Source organism: Dreissena polymorpha, chromosome 1 (genome assembly GCF_020536995.1).
Source record: "Dreissena polymorpha isolate Duluth1 chromosome 1, UMN_Dpol_1.0, whole genome shotgun sequence".
Lineage (NCBI taxonomy): Eukaryota > Metazoa > Mollusca > Bivalvia > Myida > Dreissenidae > Dreissena > Dreissena polymorpha.
Window position 1 is genome coordinate 195226961 of NC_068355.1, and position 23134 is coordinate 195250094.

Sequence of the window (23134 nt, forward strand, 5' to 3'; positions counted from 1 at the left end):
AGTCATTATCAAAGTACGACAAACACTCATGAAAACTTATTTTGTTTAAATAAAAATAGTTTACTGAATAAAAAGTGGGATAAATAGAATAATAGGTTAGTGTTGATTATAGATCAGGTTTATCATGCTCGGCACGAAAACGAAAAAGCACTCGCCAAAGCTCGTGCTTTTTGTTTTCTAAGCCTCGCATGATAAACCTGATCTATAATCAACACTAACCTATTATTCTCTATATAAAGGAACAGATAACGGTCAAGGTCTTGAATACGTTCAAGTATCACAAGCATAGAGCGTGGTGATATCAATTGATAACGTTAGACACATCGCTGCACCGTGTGGCGAAGGTAAAACTCGAGATATTATTCAAACATAGTTTATAAGCTTGGATTAGCGGTAACTGTGGACATTTATCGAACAGATTGATGTATTCAGGTAAGATAATGTTCTTGTTATAATGTTAGAGGTATGGACTTTATTTGGTTGCTAACAAGTTTTAACACGTGTGGGGATGGCATCGTCCATTAGCACATTGTTTAATTGGGATTGTTAAGGCTACACTATTGCAGTACATGTCATGGTATATAAACATTAAATATTTTATTATATTGTTTAAAATTTCGTTTTAAATAATTCTATTATAAAAAGTGCGTAAAGTGTATATGTCATCCAGACATTCGCAAAATCCGCTATAAATGCCATGACCGGAATCAAAATAAGTTCATGTCATTAGTTGTATTAATTAATCTACTTTCAAAAATATTGGTCAATGATTTCGAAACTAAATAACTTCAAATCATGAGATGCAGCTTTGTATTGCCGAAATTGTGTCCGACAAATAGTGTCCAAGGATTATGATCAACGTTGCATCTAAGATCTTGACGTTCGTGCAAGCTGACTTTGTGGGGTTAATTTCTTAAAAAGAACACAAAATAGATGTTTGTATAGCTTACAAATGACATAATACGATGGTGTATGCAGCATTGTTTTAGTACGTTTTTTGTTTAAAGAAAAAGCCCATGCCAATAAAACAATATCATCGCATTTTACGTGATATACAACAACTTATACTATAATATTATAGTTAATAAAAGTACATACGTTTGCTATTTAGTCATAAGAGCGTGCATTGAGTTCACTACACAAACGCGGCCGCAGAAAACTTGAAGCAAACATGCAGGTGTAATATTGTATTGTATTAGCTCACCTGACCACGAAGTGGTCATGGTGATGTCTTGTGATCACATTGTGTCCGGCGACCTGCGTCTTGCGTTGTTACCTTTTAGCTCGGTATAGAATGAGAGTCCATATTTTGTAATCGAATACATTTTTAATTTGGTACGAATGTATATCTTGAAAATATATTGGCTGATTTTTTTACTTGGTAATATGTGTTCCAAAAATTAATTTTCCAAGTCAATATTTGCATTAAAAAAACTTAGTTTTAATATAGGGGCCATATTTAGAATTTAGTCTTGCTAAAAATGTGTAACCACATTTATCTTGACAATCTTGGCAACTAAGAAGAGCTGTCATATGGTTCATATGTGTCCAAAATCTAGGCGTATGAGTTCAAATTGTAAAAAAAATCATTGTTTCATTCTAGCGGGTACATTTATAAAAAAACATTGATGAAACGTGTAGAATATTTAGTGGTAAGTATGTTTATCTAGTGTCAGGTGCGTCTTAAAACTAAATCAAGAGGTAAACTTTAATAGGCCACATTTGTTACTCAATCGAGATACAATTTGTCAGATTGTTTATCTTGTGCACATCTAAGCTTAGTTTGAATGTTAGTCAATTGCATCCTTAAACTAAGTCGTCAGATCAAAAATTACAAAAAATGTGTCCACGCTTTAGGCAATACTTCTTATCCTTATTAAACTTGGGCGATATGATTAACCTGACACTATCTAAGCTGAGTTATATTGGTCAACACATGAATTGCAATATTAAGTGTGCGTATTATTTTGCGAATTGTATCCAATTTGTATTTGCAATAGTGCACTTCGATAGTCTGATATTAAGTACTTGTACTTGTCCTTGATCGAATAAATTCATATGATACAGCATATGCTTATTTTCGTTTCAATCTCACATCTTTGCAGTATACACATTTTAATACTGCGTTTATGTGCATTAATTTGGCTGACTGTTGATAGGTCTTCTACAAATGTGTATAAAACGGATGTTTGAATAGAATAAACACACGTCAATTGAATAGGTCAGCAAAGGATGCGCGCTCAATTAGTGAATACAATTACAAAGTCCAAACGGCTGAAAGCCGTTTATCGAGCTGACAATTCATATATATTATCACAAGGTATGCGCATGATGCTATAAATTATATATTATGTATTTGCGTAGCTATCTAGTTTGTCTTAAATATATTATGATTGTGAACAAACTTGTGTCCATAATTTTTTTATGGAATTCAAGTGATGAAAACACTTGTATAAATGTATATTTAAACTGAATTTAATTGGACGCACACATAAATTCGTATGAATCATTGATAATATAAAAATAAAATGCTATCACATTAAATCCGATATCTCATGAAACTCTATGAATGTAGTGTATGTCGTTATTTAAAACGTACCCTGTTGCTGTCCGCAATACTTTTCGCAGACTGGAAGATCACTTAAAACACGTTTTAGAGAGCATCTATATTAAACTAAAAATAATAATACATTTTGCAACTTAATTTAACACCACTTAAAAAAAAACTGCTCATTGCGTAACAACTATTTATATTCAACATTTTGAACAACTTATTTTTGATAAAAGTACTTGAAATCAGTACCAATTAAAAGCAAGGCGCGTGTCGGAATTTGAATGGATTAAACGTTTACAATCAGCTTACCCACTTATATTAAATGATAATATATTTAATGTTTAACATATTTCTTAAAACAAATTGATAAATTCCTTTTCTCTTTTCAGTAAACGTTAAAGAAATAAACGTTCACATGGCAAAAAGAAAATGGTAACATAAGATGTAAAGTTAGACGACTGCTTTCTTTAAATGACTGATACACACTAGTACAACATGGGGGTGAACATTAAGTACTACGTGCACTTTGCTCTCGTTATGTTATTTCTTAGACGCATAGCGATAAAGAATGTAAACTTATTTTACTTTAATCTGACCCCACTTAATGACTGTGATTTTATCAATGAATATTAAACTGACTTTTATCTTAAAACTGTCATTGAAAGTTCACATTACAGAACGAGAAATCATATTAAATGGGATTTGTAACAAAGGTCTTGATTTAAATGACCTTCCTAAAATAATCTTTGATAAAAATGTGCGTCGGTTGAAACCCCTTATTTCCGCGATACTGAATAGCCACTTATTTGCTACAAATATAGTAAACCTATTAGAAGTATCGTGTTTAATTATAATGCTATTGTCACATATATCAATGCCTTATAAACTTGACATCATTTGACTGGTCCCATTTCAAAAAATATATATAGTCTAGTTTGTCATGTTTTACTGGCGATCTTAATTTTATTAAAAATAAAAAAGTAAGCAATTTACTATGCAGAGGTCCTAAGTGTTGACTTTTTATTTCAATCGATTGTGATACAGGAAATCGAACCATCTTTATGGGAATATTGTACAAAGTGTTGCAGGAAGGAAAATGCAGACATTACTGCACTCAATGAATGCCAATTATGGAAAACCAAAGAATTATTTATGGTCGTGGATAAGATATATTTGTATAATAAAAATCCTTTGGCCTTACGACATTTACCTAAATTAAACAAACCAAGTCTTTTTTTTTTCCACAAAACACTCGTTATATTATTATAACATTATTAGCCGCTTGGTCATAGTTCCTGCAGACAAAGCTGCTTATAATGTTATAATAATATGACGAGTGTTTTGTGGTCAAACGATTTTACAAGATATTTCACAAACTACATTATATAGTGATTACAATAAGCAACCTAATGAAAGTATTTCTGACAATATCGCCGAGTGCCAATGTCTAAATGCAAAAGTATATATTACTGACGAGAAATTGCAATCACTTTACTGGATACTTAAATGGCATAAAACGCCATAAGAAAGTCGTTGTATCGTTAATTCAGCGTCTTGTACCACCAAGCAATTATCAGTGTATCTAACATCCGCATTGCGTGCTATTTGATATCGTCTAGCTAAATATTGTAATAAAATTTATGAAAATAGTAATATAAACTTATTTTGACCAATAATAAACTACGGAGAAGTTATTAATAAAATTGAATAGAAAAATATAAGGTGTCACAAATAGGCATATATGTTTTATTCTACACTAAATACACACTTTAATAAAAATCCAAACTCGTTTGTTTGATTAAAAAAAATGCAATATAGAAGTATTCTTATCTTGTTTGAAACACTAAGCAGCTTTATTTTACGTATCAGATATATGATACATACTAAATTCAAACTTGTCTTGACTTTTGTGCAGCACTCACTGTTCTTCTTGTTTACTTGTTTGTTGAATGTAAACTATTTAATTAATTATCGGTATTCCTATGAGTACTAATTGTACACAACTTATAGCTGATCTAGTGTTATAATATTATCAAGGCGATTATTATTCAACTAATCGAAAACTAAGCAACTACATTTGATTGAACGCTTTTACCTAACTAGTAGGTACATTGATTAGATAATAAATTTAGATAACCCGTATTTTGAACAATATATTCACAAAATCTATCCAAAAGTACTAGTCTCAAATATATCGTGTCAATCCAATATAAATGCCGCATATTTAGACTTACATCTAAGTAATATTACTAATATGACACAGACCAGTTTATAAAAGAATCGGGACGACTTTAACTTTGAATGTGTGAATGTTCTTTTCCTAGATGGTAACATCCCTGAAGGTCCAGTATATGGTATTTACATTTCGCAGTTGGTACGTTACGCCAGAGCATTTTAATGGTTTAAAGATTTTTATGATCGTAATCGTAAATTAACGAAGAAATTGCTAAATCAATGATTTTTGTATCATAACCTACCATGTCAATTCGGTAACTTTCACTCTCAGTGTTGTGATATAATTTCAAAATATATTATTTCTTTTAAATGTCATTAAACTTATGGATTTGTCTACCCATCATTGTATGGAGAAGTGTTGAAGCGTGTTTGCAAATTTAATTATCTTAAATCAAATATATCTTAAAACAAATGTATATATTACACATTTCAATATTATTAACTCATTTTTATCAAAAGGATATGATGTTTAAGTACTTAAATATGTATCCGTGTTGGTTTTCGAATCACTATATCTTTATTCTCTTTAAATTTGGAATTACTTATAGAATGACCATTTTATATGTTTGATTCTAAAATATTCAATGCACTTAGCATTTGTTTTATTATATATTCGATTTTACAGTAATGTCCCTCTAATATTATTTTTATTTTATGGTACTGCCCATTCAAATATATTGAATTTTGTTACTGGTGACGTCATCATGTTATCGCTTCTATATGTCGTCATCCGATCCACTTTGACTGATTTGGCTCTATGCATAGGTCATCGTGTTTATATCGTTAAACTTTATTAATATTTTGTCTCTGACGGGCGTTTCTTTTTTATTATTATTTTAGCATTCATAAAAACAACCAATCTTTCTAATATGGATCTTCGACACCCAATATTGCTTCTTTCTGTATTTGAACGATGCCGATCTGAAATATTAACTATATGATGCTCTATTCTTAAATCGTTTTGTAAAAATAAGGGCTGTAGTTCACACTTTTCCGAAATTTCATTTCATCGTTCCTCCAAAATGTTGTTGGTCTCCTTCCTACCATTGAGTAATTAAATTTTAATTAAATTGAATGCGTTTTAATTCCCTTGTACTATTAATTTGAGTTGCAATGCTATGAGTTTACATTTTATTTACACCTATATGTTTCATGAGTATTGCCAAGAGTGAGGTTGAACGCTCTTAAATCGGTTTAAACTCCCAGTGTTTTGCATTGACCGTTCCAAGGCGGTGACCCCAGCTTTATTCTTTTATGTGTTTATGTTGTTTTGTATTGTATTATTTTGTACTGTTTAGGCAAGTGGTCATTTGCCTTAAATATAGTACCAACAAATTGTAAATGATAATAATGCTACACTGCTCCAGGAGCTATATTTTCACTTCTTTATATATATCCTATCTTGACCTGAACAATTCCGTTACGATTATCACATATACATCGCCAGTAAGACATCATTTTTAAAATCGCCGAGTCATCGTATCTTACAACGATATACACATTACTACATACAGTATGATTTGAAAAAGGAAACTCGTTTAACTGAATGTTTTCACAAAGTGTATTACAAGATCAATGTATTAAATAGAGATAAGTGTAATTAGTACATTTAAGATGTACGTGATACCACCGTATATATAAGGACCGGGCGTATATCTCGGATATGAGTGTAGCATTTAATTGTCATGTAGTCAACGCATTTGCTGCGAATAACTAAACATTCGGAAGAGATTGTAATCCTGCTTGAGAACATTTTTCAAGCCTGATAATCACTCACCTGCATGAAAGATTCCTTCTGTCTGGGAACCTTACTATTGCTGCAAATCTTCCCTCCTGTCTGACAACCTTCCTATTGAATGGTAATATCTCTTCTTGCCGAAAACCTCTCATCTGCATGACAACTTTCCTGCTTCCGCCGTATGAGACTTATCCTGTCCAAGAACATCCCTCTTGTATGAGAATCTCTAGCCTTTAAGAGAGGATACGACCTCTATGAGAACGTATGCCTTGTAAGCGTATATGGAAATTAAATTTCAATCAATTAGCTCTGATTCTGCTAATTAATTTGAACTGCGATTATATGAGGTGAATTATAATGTTCACATAATGGTTTATGAATGACACTGCGCCAGGACTGAGGCGCGGGTCTTCTCAACAACAATTTAATAACGCCTTTTATTTGCACAGCTCCAAACCTGTGGATCCAATATATATTTGTTTGTGTTTGTTTATTTTATGTGTGTGCGTTATTGTGTGTGTGTGTTAGCGACTTGTGTTTTCTGTTGCACTATTAAAAAACTTTACTATATCTATCTAAAGGGCTAGACGCTCTGTTGCGATTTTCTAATAATGCGGTTAAAGATTAAATGTGTCGATTCATAAAGAAACGAGATATGTCATGACACTAGAAGTGTGCGCATAATTTTACCCAATGTGCATGTGTCATTGTGCACATAGTTTACTATGTAATACCTGCTATTACTATTGTTTTAATAAATTGCAATTTAGTGTATGTTCATTTTTGATTGATTCTAATTACCTTTCATTGGGAACATTTTATCATTGTACCTATTTGGCTATACTTTAAATCAATGTGGGTACTTTAAACAAAATAAAAATGGAACGCAAACAAAATCTAAAATAGGTAAGAAACGTATAACCGACTAATAATTAAATTAAATTACAAAGTTAAAACGGATACATTTTGTTTATCGAATAGTCGTTTTATATTAAGGTTATTTACAATGGAAAATATAACGTCCACGGTATTAATACAATTTAAGTATCACAAGGTAGGCGCATGATGATATCAGTTAGCTTTCACCCGTCTGCGTAGCTATTCAATGGGTTCGCGTTATTTTTGTGATTATATTTTAGAGCATTTCGATTTAACAAAAAGTTCAATCAAGCAAATTCATGAACACTTTAGAATAACATAGAACATGAAATATAGCTATGCATATGGTGTTAAGGACATGGACATAATTTCCTGTGAATAAAAGCATATGCTTTTTAAATGGTGAACAATATTGAAAACACATGTTTATGGTACATCGAGTGCAATATATTTTCTACAAACGGTCTTAATTATCTCGTCAATATATACGATGCGCGTGTAATCAAAATGTGGAATGATTCTCAACGTTAATTACAAAATAGTGTGTGTCTTTTTCCAGCTAGTATGTCAATAATATTAATAAACCAATTGCAACAATTATGTCATAGTTCAGTCATTACATTAAAGATGATGTGTCCCCTCACCGGTACATTAATCTTATATCGACCGATACGATATCGTTGCAAATATCACTTGAGAATCGCACAATAAACATTATCGATAAAAACAGTAGCATTTGCTCGGGTGAACAAAATGTGAATCAATATTTAAGGTATTTAGTTAAGATAATAGATATTATACGGTGAGTGGTAGTGAAATTATTGAGTTAATATTCATTACTTGCTAGTTCGCACGCTTAAATAATTTGCAATATGATAGTGTGTATGTTCACTTTCGATTGATAATCATACCATTTCATGGCACACAGATTATCATTGTGCTTCTGTGGCTAAACTTTATATCGGTCTGGACACTTAAATAATTTAAGAGTGAACGCAAACAAAATCTAAAATAGGTAAGACAAGCATAGCCGACCAATCATTGAATTAAATAACACAGTTCAAACGGCTGAATTTTGTTTAGTGAGCAGTCGTTTTATATAAAGGTTATTTATAAAGCAAAATATAACGGTCAAGGTATTTCTAAAGTTTAAGTACAACAAGGTTGGCGCATGATGATATCAGTAAGCTATCACTCATCTGCATGTTCAGGTTATATTTGTGATTATTTTTATATTTTAATTTAACTGAAAGTCGAGCAATCAATCAAATGCTTGTATATGAATTATAAAGAGTATACAATATATCTACGCGTATGGCGTTACGGACATAATATAATTTATTTTGAATATAAGCATATTATTTTTTAATGGTGTGCAATAATGATTACATAAGTTATGGTATATTGTAGACAATATTTTGGCTACTTATTATCTCAATTATATCGTCTTTTTATATGATATGTGTTACATTGAAATTATGGAATGTTTCTCTTCGTTAATTATAAACTTGTTTTTGTCTGTTTCCAATTAGTATTTGGAAACCAATGAATACACTTATGTTATAGTTCAGTCGTTTAAGACTATTTGTCCCCTTACACGTACATAAATATTATCTCGACAAATACGATTTCGTTACAAATGTCATTTGAGAATCGCATGATAAACGTTATCTTGATTCGCAAATAGCAAATTCGAAGTCGACAATTAATTTAATCTTACAGCGTTCGACAAATTTCTCAAAATAGTAGCATTTGCTCAAGTGAACAAAATGCGAATCAATATTTAAACAAAATATAATGATATATTTATGTAAAACACTAAACAGGAAAGTAATCAACACCCGCCTGCATTAAGGTAAGATAATATACGGTCAGAAGTAGTGAAATTATACAGTTAAACACACATATGAACACGTGTGGGGATTGCGTCGTTGAAGTTCAAACCTTTCAGTAAGGTATTGGTATATAAACATAAAATACTTAAATATATTGTTGAAAACTCGTTCCACATTATAAAGAATACTTTTAAACAACTTGCAGCAATTATATATATGTAATTGAAACATGCGCAGACATTGTCAGTGAGAATGCCACGACCGGAGTCAAAACAATGTCATGTCAGCATTTGTTTAAGTAGAATTCGTTTTCAAAATATTGTTCAATTATTTCGATACTTAATCATTTCGAATAATTAGATTCGGTACTCTATCGCCGAAATTGTGGCCGACACATAGTGTCGTAGTATTCGGATAAATGTTGCATCTAAGATATTGACGTTCGTGCAAGCTGAATTTGTGGAGTAAAATAAAATTCAATATACATGTACGCCATGTAAAACCCGTGTTTTAATAAGAGCACGAAATTGTACTGCCGTCTGTTTCCACGCATAGACGCGACGCGGAAATAAATACATGTAATATTTTATAATTAATATTTTAAATCTTTATTAATACATAAAATGGAAAAGTATAGAACCATTGAAACTTATAAAAACGAACATCAAATTACGATTGACACATTGCAGTAGATGTATTTTAAAAAAGCAAAAGAGCACCAGATTACGTTTTTTGACAAGTACGTTGATACAAAAATATTGGTGAGGCGGGGGAAGGCCTAGAGGAATTACCCGTTAATGCCTATAAATGTTTTTTTTTTATGATAATTTAATACAATGCTCAGTGATAACAATACATTTTTCATAATTATTGATATATGTCACATACATAAAGAGACAGGTACACTGATATATAGCGGTCATAATCCTATGATGTGGTTTGTCATCGTAATGCCGAAGTTGGCTACAACCTATTTTTCCTTAGCGCCAACCTTGAAAATGTACTGTTTCAATACTGACTATCATCTGAACTACTTCATTTAAATTGAAACTCAATTTGCATGAAGTAGTTCAGGAGGTATTTAGTAGAGAAACTTTGAAAACGTGCCGTGGCACACTTTTGTATTGAACAGTTCATACATGCCTTCGTAAAAAGAATGTTATTTTTATAATGTTTCTTAATCAAGTATCATTGTAAAGTTAATATAAAAATAGGCTGAACTAAACTTGATGAATTTATTTTAAACTGTTCCTTCGATGTTCTCTTTAATTTCTAAACTGATATATGTCTTTATTTTTTAAATAAAGTGTAAATGTAAGATTAAACTGTAAAAAATGAAAATAATATATTATTTTTTCCTTCACTTATTACGAATGAATAATATAAGAACAACAATAAACATTTTGAATACACATCTGCACTAGAGGCGCAAACGCATTCTCTTTAAGGAGACCATGTTACTACTACTACGACTACTACTACTACTACTACTACTACTACTACTACTACTACTACTTCTACACTACTACTACTTACTACTACTACTACTACTTCTACTACTACTACTACTACTACTACTACTACTACTACTACTACTACTACTACTACTACTACTACTACTACTACTACTACTACTACTACTACTACTACTACTACGACTACTACTATTACTACTACTACTACTACTACTACTACTACTACTACTACTACTACTACTACTACTACTACTACTACTACTACTTCTACTACTACTACTTCTACTACTACTACTTCTACTACTACTACTTCTACTACTACTACTACTACTACTACTACGACTACGGCTGCTGCTTCTACTACTACGACTACTACTACTACTACTAATACTACTACTACTTCTACTACTACTACTGCTACTACTACTACTACTACTCCTATTCCTACTACTACTACTATTACTACTTGTGCTACCACTACTGCTACTACAACTACTACTTCTACTACTACTACTGCTACTACTACTACTACTACTCCTATTCCTACTACTACTACTATTACTACTTGTGCTACCACTACTTCTGCTACAACTAATACTTCTACTACTAGATATGTATATGCTTGTTTTATTATAACGAACGATTGTTGACATGATGGCTATAATTAATTATGCATGCATACCCAATGCATAGTATTGTGAACATACTAACTATATGCAATTATCAATTAAAAAAGAGAAACTTGTTCAAAATCATTTTATAATATATTGTCTGTTTACTATTCTTATTGGGGTTTTGAAAATCTTGATCAGGCTCCGATTATCCGGTTCTCCCTATTTCAGACGATTTCTTTTATATAATACCACTTAATGATTTACCTAGACGTTGACTATATCGTGCATGACGTCGTTATTATATATGAAATCAACTGTTCAGGGAGATTGATATGTCAAGAATTAGGTAAATACTTTCACCACACTTCCAACGTACACAAAGGACGCGCCCATAATACTATTTCGTGTTCTCAAAGTGTCAATTACAAGATCATACTTCAGAATTACAGAATAATGATGATAAATCAAAGTAAAACAATATGAACAATATGATTTTTGTTCTAATTAAGTGAAAACATTACTTGAATTATTTAATACTTTACGATATGGCGTCTACTAACACACGCTATTTATTCAACAAATGCCGTTTTACACAGGAATATCCTAGTATCATACAACTTCAATGCGCTATGTATGTATGTGGGGTAGATCGAAATGTTCAGATTTTAATTATTTTAAGCGTTCGAAAACTTGTTATGTATTTTAATGTTCAGATATGAACATTTTTAGTTGCGTGTATTTGTAAGCGTCAGAAAACTTATAGTAATTACGGTTTTAACTGTGTATTCAACATATTCAGTGAGTGGCATGAATGACGAGATATAATGCTTGGTACATAGTATGTCTATCCCGCCTTATTACCTGATAGCTCCACCATTTCACAACATGTAGGTTAGTGAAATCGGAATAGTAGACTATACAAACCACTCTTCATGTGTTTAACAAATTCGAAAATACTTTTATCATACAACTAAATGATTTTATAGAACATAGTAGGACCCATACAGAAAAGATCGAGTTTATCCCACACCTATGTTTATCTCATACCTAGTCATGTGTGGAGGAAGGTCATATTACTCGGAATCAACTATAAATTATTAATTTTCAGTAAAATCGAATCAAATTACAAAAATTTGATACCAAGATGTAATATATTTTTAACACAAAATGCAACACAAACAGCATAAAACATGTTTTACAAATATTAAGCGCGCGTGCTCATGACGTCATTATTAACACGTCAAGCGACAAAAGTCGTATTCTTTCCCGGTAAAACTGCAGCTTTTTATCGATTTTGTTTTATTATTTCCTCAAATTGGGGACGTAAAGGTATGTTGAACAGAAAAAACATGTTTTAATTAATTTTGTATTATAAATAGAATACTATGTAAGCGTTAGTGTGTTCTAAAATTTATCCCACTCGTCTCAGAAAGGCTTACAAGGCTCGGCAAGGCTCGCCATGTTAACCTTTCTTCACTCGTGGGATAAATTTAAGTACACAATCACACGAACCTAGTTTTCTCTATAAACTATAGAGAACAGTTGAATCGCGGTGCATGGCACATATTAATTAAATTTAATTACGCAGCTCTCACTTTTGATAAGGTTTTTGTACGATAATTGACAGAAAGGTGTATAAAAAATATTAAATTGTCACGTTTATTTTTAAACGCCTTTTGCAACCGAACGATATTTCATAGACAGACGACATCATTATTTATGTATTCAAATTATACAGATAATTATACTTCGCATAAATGGACCGCCGTCAATAAAGCTTCGATTTGTGTCTATTTTGGCTTGTTTTTTTACTCGAAAGCTCACCCCATTCGATTGTTAAATTCAATAGCATGGAAGCACGCTCAATTTTGATTGCCCCAGCTAGTTTATGAACTTCTAGAACGATAAGGTCATTCTAGGCCGCTTACTCTGGTGCAGACTGGATTTCGCTTACTGTTTAATTTGCGAACGCTTGTAATGAAACACATAGAAACCAAAATAAAACAGTCCGAATTTAAATTTCGGACGTTCACAAAGGCGAAAGACATTGCAAACCTGGTACCCAGTATATCGCTAAACGTCATGCACGCTTGACACTATTAAGCTTATCAACGAATATTCCCATGGTTTATACAATATAACATTTCGTATAAAAACGTCGTTCACGTCTGTTGTGTATTACAATTGTGGGTGAAGGTGACTGTGTATGTTTTTGCTTAAAATGTTCAGCGAAACGAACGGAATGACAAGTTCTATGTTTAAATATGCGCTTGCTGTTGCATAAATGAACATGTTGGTGTTTAAAAAAACATACCACAATTATAGTCCATTTAAACGCTCTAGAAAGCACACAGTGAATGGTATACAGTAGGTTTTGGGTTGTTGTTCCGCAAATTTAGGCTCTCTTAGAGGGGTAAGTTTTATGCTCTAACGACTTCAAAAACAGCAGGGGGGGGGGGGGGGGGTAACTATCGTTGGTTGTGTTTTCTTATATGTCTAAGATTTCGCCTTTTCTTAGAACGCCCGGCTTACTGTTGTGACCATGATTCCGATACCAATTAGATCCATCCCATTTAAATATAGTTCAGAATCATTTGAGAATTCAAATAATCTATCAAAAAACTATGTTATTCGCGTAGGGTCTTTCATACTATTGTCACATAATATAACTTTAATTATGACATTTACGAGTTTGAATATTTTGGATCGCCAGTGTCAGGTTGTAATCCTTTGTTATCATGTGCATTTTCTACCGATTGGTCTACACGTCTTGTACTTAAGAAACAGCCTCTCAGAAGATATATTAAACAACTTTGACCTCTTAACATCTTTCGCAGTCCACCTCTTTTTCTTCTTGAATCAATTGCATTATACTGTAGCTATATATTATTCCTTTTTTCTAGGTCCTCTGGGCGTTGAATCATATCATCTTACTCGTGTGTGTCTGCTGATTTCGGATTCAATGTAAGTGGCAAGTCCCTGTTTGATCCATACTCCTCTACTCTGATAATAAGGCGACGCTCTTTAGAAATCATGCCACTCCTATAATCGGTATACTTGTTCAAGTACGTTATAAAAACCGAATGCAAACTACCTTTACATATGTATTTAGGTAAACAACTATGGGTGTCATTCAAGAGGAAATTGACCGTTAGACTTAAACATGCGTATGTATTGGAATGCTATATGTTTCGCTGAGCAATCCTGATTTAGAATAATGCGTCAATTACACCACTTATTTAGCGGACTTATACGGATTTTAAAAAGGTTTGATTATGCATATAATAAATTGAAATTATTGTCTATAGTTTTTTAAGTAAATGATTTAGTGACTTTTTATATGATATTAATTTAGTTTGTCATTAGACGTTTTACAGTTTAAGTAACTGAATTGCGTTTACTTTGATATCCACATTCTTACTTTATTAGACAAAATATTCTAAACGATCGTTTACTAGCTAATTAAGGCAACTTTAATGGACGTGATTTTGTTTCATTTACACACGTCGTTTTGGATCATTCTTAGGTTTTTCAAAATAAAATTATCTTGTCGTATTTCATTGAAGTTTACCTAATTTATGACATACAGAGCAATGACAATGGAGGTTGAGCGTCGGATAAGTTTTGGCAATAAACATAGCTTTTAAAACATTGGTGTTATCGTCTATCAAACAGGCCGTGCTACACAAACATATTGTAGTTATGTTTTATCACAGATTTTAATGTGTACACAATCATTATCTCATTTGATACAATACCACAATGTATGACACTTTGACTAAAATTGTTATGAAGATATCCCGGTTTATATCGGAAATGGTTCCGGTCCTTAAAAAACATCGTTATACATATATTGTAAAACATTGTTTACACGTCATAAGTAACATGTTTAGTTCAATCTCCATTATTCCTGATCGGAAAAATTGTCCTAATTATATCTCGGGCGAGTTAGACATTGTTGCAAAACCGTTGGACAAAAATATAGCTACCAACGGACAGGAAACATGTTCATATATGGATGAAGTGAAATCTCGTGAACAGTTTATAAGTCATATTTTTGTTCAATCACCATGGCCGATATTGAAAATAAATGGTCACAGTTTGTAAGAAAACATGGCCGCCAGGGTTCGGGTCGGTTTTACGTATATGGCTTAAATGAAACTCCCTTGTTAACACTCTTGAAATAAAGTAATATTCATGAAACTTTCTCACAATGTTGGCCTTATAATATTTAAATTAATTTTGAAACTGATTCCGGTCTGTTGAACAATTTGGCTGCCACGATATGTTTAAGTTAAGCCTTGCAGTTTGGCTAAAGCGCAACGTTTAAACGTAGGTCGAAGTTACCTTATTTACGACCATGAAATAAATATTTTAATCGTGTCATTTTGAAATTTTATTTTTATGACTTGTATGGGTTACGATGATGATGATAATGATGTTAATGATAACGAGGATGATTCTTTTTATGTCTTCTGAAACATACGACAACTCCTTTTTCTAAATGTATTGAAACAGTCTGATTAAAAAGTGCAATTGTTTCACATGGTAATTTTTGTTCAAGAAAATTGCACAAATATAAACTCAAACTTGAAAAACTGTTTCACATGAAACTCATTTGACCGTTCCTCCAGTACGAATGTTGTGTCGGTAGCTTTAATTAAAATCTCCTTATTAGTTCAATGAATAATTTACAAGAGACCTATTGCACACTGTACATAGAGTCGTTTTGCAGGAAATGCAAACACTATTGGCTAACGGATTTATTTCCCATACAATAATCTAATTCATATATATGTTGGATATGTTATCAATTATCAAAAGTATGCCATAATAATGTGCTATGAATTAAATAGGTTTGTTTCATATACTAGTTGTATTCATCAGAAATGTCCTTGTTACACCTTCTAACATTACTGCACAATAATTAAGTGCAAAAGGGTCTCATATGAGCACTGTAGGGGTTGTGGCCAACTTGTTTTTGTTTTGTTTTTTATAACTGTATACAAACACATGACCAAGTTGCATATAATAACGACACATGTACATGTTAGCTACATAGTTATATAGTAAACAACTTTCAAAATTATCTTATCAGAAACCACAAGTCTGTTAATATATAGTCAATAATATTATATTGAAGTCCTCATCCAGGTTTGTTCAAATCATGCTCCTGAGTTCACAGTATGCCATGAACGGGAAATTTTTTATTTTCAATATGCTTATTTGGTGAAAACTTATTTAGGACGCTATAGGCCCAGAGATTTTGTATTTGGCATGTCGAACGCATATATGCTTACGTTGTTCAACTTAAGTCTCAGTGTACAACACTTGCTATGTACAATAAATCGACTTCTCTGAACAATTCGTGTCAAGGTTTCTTTATTTGGAGTGTCATCTTGTATGAATTCCCTTTTCTATTTTATCGCCGGTATCAACACTAGCCATGCCAGAGTGGTTTCATGATTTATACATACTTATATAGTATAAAAACAATCTTCTTTGATACCTCAAGAAAAAATTGCTCCAATAATGCCATTGTTATGAAAACTAGTCCCGCCTTGTGGTGACTTTTTGCCTTATGTGAATATTGTAAAAAAGTTCAAAATGTGCTTCTCTGAAACAACAAGACATGAAGGTTTGGTATGTGGCATTTAACATATGATAGTGGTACTGGTTTAAGTTTGTTCAAATCATGTCCCTGGGATCAAAACCGGTCAATTTATTGAAAGAGACTTATACAGGTAATATATTCTTCTGAAACGTCATTGGTCAGGGTGGCAATATGTGGTGTGTGACAATTGATTATTTACCTCTACTGAGTTTGTTTAAAGCATGTCCCTGGTGTCGAAACTTAGCAATTACAAGGGGCCAAATATTTTAACTGATTTATCTAGTAGAGCATATACATACCCTTAAATCCCAAGGGGTGTAATATGTCATATGCCTTCTTGTTTGATGGTCATCTACGGTAATCTGAATCATGCTTCTGGGTTGACAATTGACTTCACCATAGGGGTGTATTATTTGTTTAATATAAACAAAGTGACCACTTAAATTTGTGTTCCACTAAATGTATCTGATCTTATTAAATATTTGTCATACAGAATAAAACCGAGACAAAAACCAAAGTCATACCACACACGTAAGATAGTATGTTCATAACAGGTTACCGACATGTCTCATGTGATCTGTTCATAACAGGTTACCGACATGTCTCATGTGATCTGTTCATAACAGGTTACCGACATGTCTCATGTGATCGACCGAGGGCCTTTAGACCATCTTGTTTCTTTTGTTTGACGATATACAGGTTAACAGAAAATGTTGACATATTACAACAAAATGAGTAACCAAATATATAATCGAAGTTTTATGAGAATATTTTTTGTTCTGTCCGAGTACTGAAGATGAAAACAATGTGTTATGTCGACGTGACAAGACCTTCGAACTATGTTTTAGAAAAGAAAGATCTTGTATAATGCTCACATTACCCTATACATTAATACATTTTCATAAACGTAGTATTGTTTTACTGGAAAAGAGGAATAACAAGTTTAATCTGATGCATGTTTAGTTATTTTCATTTCGCGAATAGACATAATCTTCTTAAGATGATAATATGCCAGAAAGACATATTGCACGCATACACGTTTATGCATTTAACACATATTAAGATAATATTTGATGAGCTGTTTAAGTGATTGATTTGTGTTTTATTAAAAGAACAGTAACAATACTTGAGACCCTTAATCTTTGATGAAAGGGATACAGGCCTTAATTTGTGTTACAATTTATAGCGTTTTTTACCTCAATACGTTACAAATTATATCGTTAGTTAACATGTTAGTTTGTTAGTATATAAACTTGCTATAATAGAGGTAAATGCAATCCTCGCATTCCATTATATAGACACAATCATACAATTCAAACACACAGAGACATACACACATGCCATGTTTTGATCCAAAAAAAGGAAAATGTTTGGACTTCAGCATATTCTAAACTTTAAACACATTTGTTGACTTCAGACAAATATACACGTTAACCAAACGACCATGGCATTAAATATTATGAGCAAACAACACAATTTACAATGATATAATACTATTGATCTACAACAAGTTTTACAACTGCCCAGTTTAGTAGTTCGTTACTTGATATTTTGCGTTTGCTTGAATTTCAAATGCTAAGCAATAATTATTATTTAACCCCCTTATTGAAGGTAAGAGACCCTTTCTCTTGCATTCAAATATATAGATTTTAATTTATGGGATTACAATATTAATATCAATCATGTAAATGCTTAAACAACCATTATTTTCAATTCTGTTTGGAAAAAAAGGAACTACTACTAAGGTATTCCATTTTGAGTGGCAAGTGGGTATGTCTGTATTATAGCTTAAACATGTATAACAACCAAGTTTGTATTCCTTATAACCGCATTATTCAAGTAATATTATATAAATGCACATTGTCAATTTGGCTTTTTTTATAAATAAAGGTCCTTATAATCTAATACATGCCTTCACAAGTCTGATTAAACCTTCATAAAAAAGGAAGTTAATTTTAACACCAATGAGATTTTCTAATACAGAGTGTTTTTAAAAGGCCTCCAGAAGTGCACAATATATAGCTTACATATATATTTCCAATATCATACATATTTTTACTATATAAAGGAATATCAAAAATATCTTCACACTAACTGAGATTTTGTTTATTGATATACTATATTTAACATATCATAAGGGCATCTCTCCAAAGACATTGTTTCAAACTTATCATAAAATGTTCTATGTCATTTTTTAAATTAAACATTTTCTTCGCATCACACACATAATATACCACCTTGAATAATTGTCCGTTACTTGAAACAATTGTCCTTAATCGTGTTTTTTTTAAGCATGCATATATATATATATATATATATATATATATATATATATATATATATATATATATATATATATATATATATGTATATATATATATATATATATCAGTCATGGAAACTTCTCAAATATCATATGAGTAAATAGCAATAGTGTGTTTAATTTTTGCTGGCCCATCCCATACAAAATTTGAAAACATGATATTTATTTTTAAAATCATTGAAGAAGTGAAATAGCAATTATGTAAACAGTATATATGGGCATTTAAACGTTTCAAATAATAAAAGAAAAACATCAGCTCTTTTCGAAACATCATTAAGACAACGACAGTTGCATGATCCAATTTTTAATTTATCCATTCTTAATACAAAGGATAACATTTTCATGAGCATACCATAGACATCAAAAGCAATTATTAATTACCGCAGTCGGTACACAATACACAATTGCGATCAATACATAATACATTTTATCTTTGTCAAAACAAACAAAAAGGCAATAAAAATATGCAAAAGTTCGCAAAACTTTTCTTAACACACAGTGTGGCAAACATAAACAGATAAACCTATTGATCAACCACAGACTGCTAATCCCCCGTATAAAGTGTGTACCGTTATACCCCGTATAATGTTTGTACCGTTATTCCCCGTATAATGTGTGTACCGTTATCCCCCGTATAATGTTTGTACCGTAATTGTACGTATAATGTTTGTACCGTTATTGTAAATTAAATTCCGGTCATTCAGGAGTAGTTCCATTATGTGGGTCGCCTACAACACATACAATTGTACAATTTGTTTGCAGATAAACAATTATAACAAATTGAAAGATACAGTTTAGGAAGCGATTTTTTGTTTATATATATTTTATTCTGTATAACTATATGTGTGCGGAATGTTTGCTTTAAAATAATAATATATTTTAAAGTTCTAAACGTGTTGGTACCTTATATCTTTAGATTGTGAAAGAAGGTTCAGTATTATACTCTTAAACATTGCATAACTGTACTGTTACTGTTCTGAGTACAGTTAGCCACGGGAACCACGTGGTACTTTAAGTTAATATTTGGAACAAATTAATGTTTGTATTGTCAATATTATGTTTATAAAGAGGAGATGACATTACAAATTGTGTACAACGTTAACTTGGTTTTAATACATACATTTTGACGGTGCATTTTTTATGTTACATGAGGAACAAACCAATGTTTAATGTCATCTTGCGAGACAGTATGTTCCAACGTTATATAAAGTGAACAATACATTCCGATTAGAAGATATACAAAGTTTATTTCCATAATTTGTAGAATACTCCATTAGAACCAAGACAATACTCTTGACACTGGCTCCCGTCTGAAACTGCCTGCCTCGGTTCCGATAATCGCTGATTGAGTTATTAATGTTGTCACAAATGTCAAGCTTAATCATTTCTTCTGAGTTGGTTTGTACGAAAATTGAGCCATTGAACACACACGCGTTTTAGATACCGTGATGTAGTAATAACCTTCTGATCAGTCCTTGGTTTTGCTTCGTTACATCAACAAACTTGTATCCGTTTGTCTGCATCGGATTTCGCAACCTCAGAATCACCGATTATGCATTCTGGTTTAGTAGTTCTATAATTATTGGTCTAGTTGTCCCATTTTTGGATGGAATGCGATGCATGGCAAAATTTCCTCGGTACATTCTGACCAACTTTCGTTATAGTTTTGTTAAAGGAATTGACGAAATGCTGTGAGAAATTGTACGTTTAATTGTGGTTTAACAATATAAAACGGATAGGTATATGTATTCTTTGAAAAAATCAGTTGGTTCTTAAATAGCGCCTTCTTGTTTCAACCCAATTACTAAATTAAACTTATCAGTCCAAAAAGTGCAACTAAGTGTTCACGGGCTTTGTTTTGAAATGGACTTTGTATAGGGCGAATGTCCGTGGCTGCAAATTATCAGATGGTAGTATAAAAAGTAGATCGTCAGTGCTTAAAACGGAGGCAGCCGGTGTTTCGTGAGCCGTTTGCCCAATGATCCAAATATCTACTTATATAATTACTGACACACTTCAAAATACTCTTTAATTATTTATTTTTGTCATTCTTTGAAATAATTACTTGACATATTTACAAACCGCGTTTAATGCACATACAAACGACAGTACTGGTCTCTTAAAAAAAACATAATTTTGAGGGAAAATTTAAATTGAATGCCGCCGAATATAATTACGATGAGGCAAACTATAAGTCCGCATTATTCAACTTTCTTTTAACCTCTGTTTTGTATCAAACTGGGAGTTGTAAAGAAAAAATAAAACACACTAAAAAATATGTAAGCTACGACATGTATCTTAAAAGATGTTATAAGACGCATGTAAAGAATAAGCATTTGACGTTTTCTTAAGAGAACGTTAGAGGCTTAAATAATTAATTGCAAGTAAACAAATACATATGATCTTATTGATATGTATCTATTGATGTCCACATATTGATACGGCCAAATATTGGTAAGATGTATAAATGATACATGATTTTGCTTGAAATTAAAAAAAATGCTTGAAAATATTAAATTTAAAACGATATTGCCCACATGCATACTAAAAATCTTACATCATGTTAAAGCAACTTTGAAACACCATTTGTGTTTGTATTCCCATATGTATGGGGTACTTAAGGTATCACAGTTCTCCATCAATATACTTATAAAAGCCAATTGTTAATTTTTTATTCATTTATCAATATAATCATGATCCTCAATTTCTAGTCACCATACATAATAATTATAACGAGTGTTTTTTCTTCTATAAGGCTTATCTCTGCATAGAACATTTAAATAAACATATCAATTATCTTGTCCATGTTTTACCGTGCAAGCCCTAATGCGAGGTTGAACGGGTAAAATTGCTTCTTTAATACAGAATTGGTGAACATAAACTTTAAAATACGACTGCCTTAATGACACGTTACATTAACTTATTTATTCTATTTAGAGGACAATTATTTTCCACACCGACTGCACTCGTGGCATCATAATCAAAATAGTTAAATGTAGTTCTCAATAATTACCTTGACGTTTAATCTGCTTTGGATACCGACATAAACAAATCTGATAAATATAACTACGATCATGTATCTGATATAAATACGGTGTTTCCACGCAAACGATTATTCCGAGAATACCCTGTTGCAGGCTACTGTGAAAATCAATTGGGAATAACGCATATACGTGTTAAATTATTTGCCATATATGTTCAAATTAACTAAGAATAAAATGTGTTTCAACAAGAGTGAAGCAATGTGAATACGCTGACAATAATACTTTAAACGGTTATTGATGTCAAATAAGAAGAAAGTGTGTGCACTATACAGTTGACATTCTTTTTATTTTGATTACTTTGATAGTTTAATATAATATTATCTAAAATCCCACACAACAGCACCAAGATCATACCCGTAGCCAGGGGGGGGGGTTGCGTTGGGTGCGTTCGCACCCAATCTTTTTTGGCAATAAAAAAAAATTGCACTTTAAGTTGCACACAATTTTATTTGACGCAAAAACGGTAATTTATTTTTCCAGGAACCCAGTGAGTCTTCGTATTTAAGCGTTAAAATAATGTATTCATTATGCAACCGACAGGTCACCATATAATTCATATCTCAATTAAGTCATTTCCTATATAGCGCATGATTTTTATTTACAATTTTTAAACGTAGAATTGTTGAAATGAACAGAAGTTTTGACAGTACAATTTGAGAAGATCTAAGAAGCCGGTCCGCGAGAAATGGAATTTGAATCTTTGTTATAAATGGATATTTTTTCTCTGTATAATGAAAAAATATTAACCTGGCACCCTAATCCGTATAAAATCGAAATTTATTTAAGGATATTTGATACTGAATGATTGTTTTGTAACTTTTGT

General features: G+C 31.8%; 1 long non-coding RNA gene across 1 annotated transcript in view; it reads left to right on the forward strand.

The window, feature by feature from the left end:
- The first annotated feature begins 309 nt into the window (after positions 1 to 309).
- Positions 310 to 23134, forward strand: part of LOC127864464 (uncharacterized) — a 28075-nt gene continuing 5250 nt past the window's right edge. Inside the window, exons 1-2 of the long non-coding RNA XR_008042047.1 lie at positions 310 to 432; positions 14234 to 14294. This is a non-coding gene — a long non-coding RNA (uncharacterized LOC127864464). The remainder of the gene's footprint in view (positions 433 to 14233; positions 14295 to 23134) is intronic.